This window comes from Chiloscyllium plagiosum, chromosome 43 (assembly GCF_004010195.1).
Source record: "Chiloscyllium plagiosum isolate BGI_BamShark_2017 chromosome 43, ASM401019v2, whole genome shotgun sequence".
Lineage (NCBI taxonomy): Eukaryota > Metazoa > Chordata > Chondrichthyes > Orectolobiformes > Hemiscylliidae > Chiloscyllium > Chiloscyllium plagiosum.
In genome coordinates, this window is record NC_057752.1 from 5,098,330 (window position 1) to 5,106,648 (window position 8,319).

An 8,319-nucleotide genomic window follows, 5' to 3' on the forward strand; every position below is an offset into this window, starting at 1 on the left:
ATGTCCTTCTCCACAGTAAAAACTGATGCAAAATACTCGTTTAGTATCTTCCCCCATCTCCTGTGGCTCCATACATAGGCTGCCATGTTGATCTTTGTGGGACCTATTCTCTCCCTAGTTACCCTTTTGTCTTTAATGTATTTATAAAAACCCTTTGGATTCTCCTTAACCCTATTTGCCAAAGCTATCTCATGTTCCCTTTTTGCCCTCCTGATTTCCCTCTTAAGTATACTCCTACTGCCTTTATACTCTTCTAAGGATTCACTCAATCTCTCCTGTCTATACCTGACATATGCTTCTTCACCAAAACCTCAATTTCTCTTGTCATCCAGCATTCCCTACACCTACCAGCCTTTCCTTTCACCCTAACAGGAATATACTGTCTCTGGACCCACGTTATCTCAGTTTTGAAGGCTTCCCATTTTCCAGCTGTCCCTTTACCTCCGAACATCTACCCATAATTGTTAGTTTGCAAATGCAATCTGTTTTTACAGAAAGTAAAATGAAGTAGCATTTTATGACAGGTTAGAGCCAGAGCTACCTTTTGAGGTCATCAACAAGCATCACTTTTACTAATTTTTCAGGAAGTTTATTGATTGAAGGCAACATCCAATGTGTGAGATCTTGTGGATGATATGTGAAATGTAGCAAAATAGACATTAAAATCAGTACAAATCTTCCAACTTAAATGCCCATCTTTGTTCAAGAGTAAAGACTTACATTGAACAGTATGAAGATAGGCATGCAGCATATGGTGTGGATGTGGCTTTTCATCTACTACATACAAAGCTTTTTATCAGCGTCACATTTTTATTTGTGGCATTTGCATTCATTACAATAAAAGAACTTCTCTTTACGTTGTGAAGCAAATGGTTTGGTATTTCAGAAAACTTTAAAATTAGATGATAAATCAGTCAATGACCAAGCCTTTGGTAATGCAGAATTGGACTAGATTTTTTTTTAACATGAATTTGCTTCCTCTGGATATATATCTGACTGTACCTGAAAGCCAGGGTCCATCATCCTCCATTGCCCTGCGTAGGTCACCATTTTTGATATATCAGCCTTAACAGCAAGCTAACCAATGACAGCTGAGCCCGCCACTGTCCTGTGTTTTCACTTTGAGAGTATAGGACGGTCATGTTACTAGAGAAACAAGTGGAAAAAATGAAGGAACCAAGGACCAACGGTAAGGGAATATGTGTGTAATGGCCTTAGAGGGCCAGGGCCTGTATTTTAGTAGTTTAATTTCACAGCTAGGCACTAGATTGCAGGCATTTGCAGTACCAAGAGAGGTCAGCCAATAATAATGACCACTTCTTGAACTTCATTAAATGCTTTGTCATATGAAGGATCTTGAAGTGTTTCAAACAATTGATTTTGAAGTGCTAGTGACTGCAGTGCACTAATCTAACTCTGCAGTGCAGTTGGTACATCAAAGACTGACTACATTGTATTTAGGAGTACACTGAACAGTGGGAGAAGCACATGTCTGCTAGCAACAGCATTACCTTAAGATCAAAGTGCATTTAAAGTGGAATGAAAGCCAGGATTAAAATATTATTTCTTCTTCTACTTTTGTTTTAATATCCAGCATGCATCCCACCTATTTTCTTTCACTTCATTAAGGAGTCTTCATTCATTTAGTTAGAACACAATAGAGTACTAGACATATTTTGTGATCCTAAGGAGCTGGGTTTGAAGAAAATGTTGGTCAGTCATAGGGCTACAACATTTGCAGTCTCAATGTTCCATTTCACATTCCCAGTCAATGCGGTTTTCCTATATTTCCATCTAATACAAAAGGAGTCACATTCACCTTTTTTTGTTTGTGAATTGCATCTGTTTCTCAAAATGGTACTCCCCTGCAGTTGGATTCATACCTCACCCTCAATAATTTTGCCTGACAGAGGCCAGCAAAATGGCACACAAGTTCTTCTTGAGCAATTCATAAGCTGTTTAATTTCTTGTGAACTGTCTGGAAAAAAACTTGTGCCTTGAAGTAATCAGAATTGTACATGAACGGTCATCTGCAAAACCAAGGTTTTTCTTGCCTGTGATTTGGATCTCCCTTCATCAGCTGATTAAAAAGCAAGTTGTGGATTGCTAAGCACTGCCTCAGAAACCACTGCAGAGAGATTAGAGAGATTCACCATGATCTCAGGGAAGATACGAAGGTATGCAATTTCTGTTGACTGTAGAATGACATGTAAGCATCTAGAACCAGAGGTCACTGCTGAAAAATAAAAGGTCACTTAAGGCAGAGGTGAAGAGATTTTTTTCTCAAAGAAAGGCATGAGTCTTTGGAATTCCCTTCCTCAAAAAGTGGGGGAAGCAGAGCCTTTGAATATTTTTAGGATAGCAGCATATAGATTCTCAATTAGCAAGGGGTTGGGGAGGGGGGGTTGGTCATGAAAGGTTAACGGGGGAGACGGGAATGTGGATTAATCAGAACAGCCCTGATCTTATTGAATGGTAGAGCAGGCTTGAGGGGCTGAATGGCCTACTCCTGGTTTTAATTTATATGTTCATGTCAGTCTGTTTGCTTTAACTGATTTGTCCATCAATAGTTCTAGGTTCTCACTTTTTATAAATCAATCCAATTCATCTTTCTGAAGTCAAAGTTCATGATCTCACACTTGCTAACATTGGGATGAATTGTCTGTACTCCTTGCATTCACTTAATCTGTCTCTGTGCAGTTGTGACTTATTTATACTTACTGTTCCTTTAAAGTCTGTGTGTGTGTGCTCGGTAGAAGATAGCACTGATCTTGCAACTTAGTGCATTCAAGGGTGATTTTGGAAAAATGTACTTATGTAACCACACATATACTTTCTGCTCTCCTCACATACAATAGTGGGTCTCTCTAATCTCTCTGCAGTGGTTTCTGAGGCAGTGCTTAATGGAAACAAGAGCAGCAATGTACAGCATAGCAGGCACTGTTACAACTCTCAATCTTACAAGTCAATTGTTAGTCCAAAGTTTGGGGATTTACAGTGAGTGAGGGACTGGTTTAGAAGAGTGTGAGAAAAGGGCAGAAGAGGTGTAGACTGATGATGGACCAGCAAGTACAGGGTGAAGGCTCACCTCAGTAGCTGCTACTATGTGAAGTCCTCAGGCGAGCAAGCTTAGTGTTCCTGCATTCCAACAGAGGCTTATTTAACAATGGACAGTATAGAGTAAGATTAGACTTAGTAAAATGTTATGCTGGATCAACTAGACTCTTAAAAGGCGATAAGCCTTTCTTTGCTAGCTTAATGTCAGTCCTGCTTCTATTTTTTTCTGCCTCTTGCTTGCACAAAGCCTCCCAGTATTGGTATTGATGCTCTTTTCCTTTCCTTGTTGATGCTCAGTCTCCTTGTGCTTATGCTGTTCTTTTGCAGCCTTCACTTAAATAATTTTTAATTGGTACACCTGATCCTTATTCTTTATCCTCTATAGTCAGATGAGCCAATTCTAACTCTGTGTTCACATTTTTCTCAGCTCTAATAATAAATGTTATTTTCTTTTGATAACTAACTTCCAGTTTTATCTTTGAACACCTTGTTTCATCTGCAGGTAACACTTGTCACACTTTACCACTGATTGTTACAAGTTGGGCTCCTCCAAAACTTTTACTCATGTTCACAAAAACGAAACAGTTTCATGAATTCAGTACCTTTTTCCCATGTGCAATCTGGAAAGATATGGTACCTAATTGTTGCAAGACCAGGAAAAAGCCATGCTATTGGTGGCTAAATACAAATAAGTCAGGTTTACTACAAACTATAACTTTATAGTTAATCAGATATAATATAAAATAATCAGATATAATAAAAGATAGCACTATATAGATATAGTATTTGCACTGATGTGTAAACTGGTAAACTGAAACTAAAAAACTAAGGATTAATGTATTGGATTTTTTTTCAGCCTACTATAGTTACATCTTGGATGAACGTAATCTGATGCTGCACTTCTTTTGTGTTCACCTGTATCAGTATGATGTAACTTCAGTCTACTTAAGTGAATTAAGATATACCAAAAGATTGCATGAAATATGCCTGTTCCAGCCATCTTCCAATGTTTTAGATCAATCTGGAACTTTCAGTAGGCAGCTGTCTTTGAGGGAATTCCAACAGCTGAATAATCAACGTTAAAAATATTTCCGTTATGTGCTCACTACTTGATATTTACCAGTTCAAACTTGATCCAAAGTTTTTTGGAACTTCATCTCACTTGTATTAATTGCAGATAGTTTACCTCTGTCCTTATCCAGCCCCCTGTATCAATGGGGGATAGTTTACCTCTGTCCTTATCCAGCCCTGTATCAATGGGGAATAGTTTGACTCTGTCCTTATCCAGCCCTGTATCAATGGGGGATAATTTACCTCTATCCTTATCCAGCCCTGTATGAAGTGCAGGTAGTTTACTTCTGTCCTTATCCAGCCCTATATATTTATTTCACCTACAGTGTTCAATGCAAGGACAAAGAAAATCCTATCACAAACAACAGCATTTTAAAGAGCGCAATAAATTAACCTATCCACAATTTTATGAGCAGTAAAACAGCACTGGCAGTGATACTGCCTTTGACCACAGCTTCTCACAATAAGTGCAGAATCAGTAAACCTCCACACAATAGATATATTTAATAACCATGTTTGGTGAAGTCTATCTCTGTGGCATAATTGTTTCTACCCATTTAAACCAGTACATGACTGCATGTTGGTGTCACTGATGTGGCACCAGCGAGAACTATTATCCATAGTTGTGCAAGATAACTGTGTGGGATAATGCTGATCTGTCTTTCTGGTGTTGTAAGCCATGAGACACATTCTGCTTCAGTATGCATACAGAGGCAGAGGAGCAAACCTATGATAAAGATATCAAGACAACTATGTCTCACACAGATTCATATTACCCTGAGGTAGTTGGTAGGTGCTGAATTTCCTAAAACCTGACATTGTTTTTCTGAAACTTTTTCCATAATTCACAATGCCCACATATTACCCAACTATTCACTATCAAGGGAGCCAAGTATGCCTGAAAATCCAGAGCTTATCGTGGTAAATGTGCTTCCTTACCATCAGAATAACCGCACCTAACTGTGCATTATGTGAATAATACCCAAAGGAAAAGAGAGGGTTTTGAACTTTTGAGGGTCAACGGTATGAATCCAGTATTCTGATAATTGACTTTTAATTGCAAAATTGGTCCTTACAAGTTCAAGTCAAACTCTCCATTTGGCAAAGCCATATTCAGCACAGAACTCAGTTTTATGCTGTTCTTACCCAAAGTAAAAGCTTGCCTGAAAAGAATGAATGTCAAAGGCACAATTCAGATGCACACAGTACTGTTTAATGACAATTTATTAAAGAAAAAATTGCTTTGTGCAATTTATCTTGTAGATGATTTATGCTGTCCTCAGAAGTTTACCTTATCACTGCTTATGATTTGGAGAGTGTAGAACTGTCCAGTGAAGAAAATATTGTACACTATCGCCTACATTGCAAGCTCATCTTCATGATCTGATATTAGAAGCAGTGGCTGCATTTGTTGGTGTAGGTCAGAAATGACAGTGTGGGTTATAATTGACATAAAGGGCCATGTATGAAAATGGGGCTCAGATTGAAAATAACAGTGACATTTTTAGGTACATCCTGCTTACAACAGCTAACCTCCTGATAGTCTGTTCCACTTTAGCTGGACAGTTCTGACTAGCTGGGAACATCAGCACCAATCTTTTCAATCTAGCAGACAGTAGCAAACAATCATTGAGTCTTTAATTATTTTCCTCTCTGTTTTGGTTACTTACAACTCAGCATTATATGCATAGAAATAATTAACTGATTTGAATAACTAGAAGAAAATTTTCAAAGAAGAAAAAAAGACTTGCATTTCAGTAGCACTTTTCATGAGCAATTAATTTCTAAAACTGCCCTGGAGCTACAAAAGTATTTTTGCAGTGTAGTCACTGATGGAATGTAGTAAACGACATAATGTAGCAATAACACCAACTTTCCTCACTAGTTTATGTTCTTTATCTTTTTGCAATGACTTACATCTTGAGAGAAACATATTCCATGTTTTTGCCTAGCTAAGAATCAAAGGTAAGATCATTACATCTTCCTAACTAAATGTACCACACAATCATGTAAACTGTGGTGATATAAAAACGGCAATTCCTCTCCTGGACCGCAGTTCCTGGTAGGAAAATAATATAATGGTAATCTGTAAAAGTAAGCCCAGGCTACTCAGAGCAGCCCAGTAAGAAATAGGTGAGGAATATTCATAGCAATTATTAGGGTGGGACAGGACTGATTAGTTTGTTTTTTTTTTCAATTCTGCTGTTATCCAATTCTCTACTAAGGAAGGGGATAAACATCTGTTTAATAGTAGCAGTTTATAAAAGCTACTGTTTAAGGAAACTTTATACATGTGAAAATGAAGATTTATTTGCGACCTCTTCCAGCTGAACATTTACAGGTTTTTGCTGGTAATGCTTTCTGCTGAATGGATAGCTAGCAGAAAGATGCTTACTGGCTTCACAACTGAGAAACACACACGCACAAAAATGCCCTTCTAGTACCTGCCTAAACACAATCAAAATGTTACTTTTATCAGACTTGGAAGATGGTGACTGTACATGACTTGATTATAAAGAACTAACTGCAACTGTTATTCCTTTATTCAGTTATTATAAATTGTAATGCCTCAGCTTGTTTCAGCAGTGAAGAGTTGAACTGGACAGATCAGAAAGAAAATCATTTTTAATCACAAATGTGTGGTGTCCTCTCCCTGATCCTTGACCTGCTTGCCACATAAATGGTCAACATCCTATATTTTACAATCAAACAAGGTGCAGCAAATTAATACAGAAAAATTCTTCTGCATGAAATATGTTCAACATTGCATTGATAAAGCCATGAAACCAATTTGCTGGTTGGAAAAGAGAGGTTTTTCAATCTCTAGGAATTAGAAGGGACAGATCACTAAGGAAATAAAATTAGGGATAGAGAGTCTTTTGGGCCATCATGTGATTACTCACTTTGTTCAAGTATATTCAGATAAAAAAAATTTACATTGATGTATGGGACACAGTCGTAAAATGCAGGTAGAGATTCAGCTTGATGATAGTGCAAAACAAGGAATGAAAATATATGTATTAAAAACCCTTGAATTATTAACTATCTCACTTATTCTATCCTTGTAAAGATTATAGATGAATGGGTTGACAACAAATACACATTTGAATGGGGTTTGATATCTCACTTGTTCTTTGGGGTATTCTAACAATATGTAGAACCATCTGGAACAGTATTGACTGTTTCCATAGCAATCCCTTTTTTATGGTTGCTGCAAGACAACTGCCAATTCCATTTCTCTGAAAACATCATGAACCAATGCTCGCCAGTTTTATCGTGACGTAAGTGATGACATCTGTATTCTGTATTTTCCTCACAATATTAAGACCATTAACAATTTGCTTTAACAACTGAGGAAAATACCTAAATGAAAAATTCATCATTAGCCCGCAGCTAAATAGGAAAAAAAAATTCATCGTGTTAGGGGCACATTAATATCTTCAACAGCCTTGTTGAGGGGAAATTCAATGCCAATTGTATGAAGGGCTCTTGTGGTGCAGTAGCAGTGCTCTACTTCTGAGCCAGGAGGCCAGGGTTCAAATTCCATCCTTCTCCAGAAATGTGTAATAATATCGCAAGAATAGAATCCCTACAGTTTTTCATCGAATCCCTACAGTGTGGAAACAGGCCATTCATAGAACATAGAACATAGAACAATACAGCACAGAACAGGCCCTTCGGCCCACGATGTTGTGCCGAACTTCTAACCTAGATTAAGTACCCATCCATGTACCTATCCAAATGCCGCTTAAAGGTCGCCAATGATTCCGACTCCACCACTCCCACGGGCAGCGCATTCCATGCCCCCACCACTCTCTAGGTAAAGAACCCACCCCTGACATCTCCCCTATACCTTCCACCCTTCACCTTAAATTTATGTCCCCTTGTAACACTCTGTTGTACCCGGGGAAAAAGTTTCTGACTGTCTACTCTATCTATTCCCCTGATCATCTTATAAACCTCTATCAAGTCACCCCTCATCCTTCACCATTCCAATGAGAAAAGGCCTAGCACTCTCAACCTATCCTCATACGACCTATTCTCCATTCCAGGCAAAATCCTGGTAAATCTTCTCTGCACCCTCCGCAAAGCTTCCACATCTTTCCTATAGTGAGGCGACCAGAACTGCACACAGTACTCCAAATGTGACCTAACCAAAGTCCTGTACAACTGCAACATCACTTCACGACT

At 38.3% G+C, this 8,319-nt stretch overlaps 1 protein-coding gene across 1 annotated transcript in view; it reads left to right on the forward strand.

The window, feature by feature from the left end:
- Positions 1-8,319, forward strand: part of LOC122543311 (sonic hedgehog protein A-like) — a 106,167-nt gene that overhangs the window by 13,107 nt on the left and 84,741 nt on the right. The window lies entirely within an intron of this gene.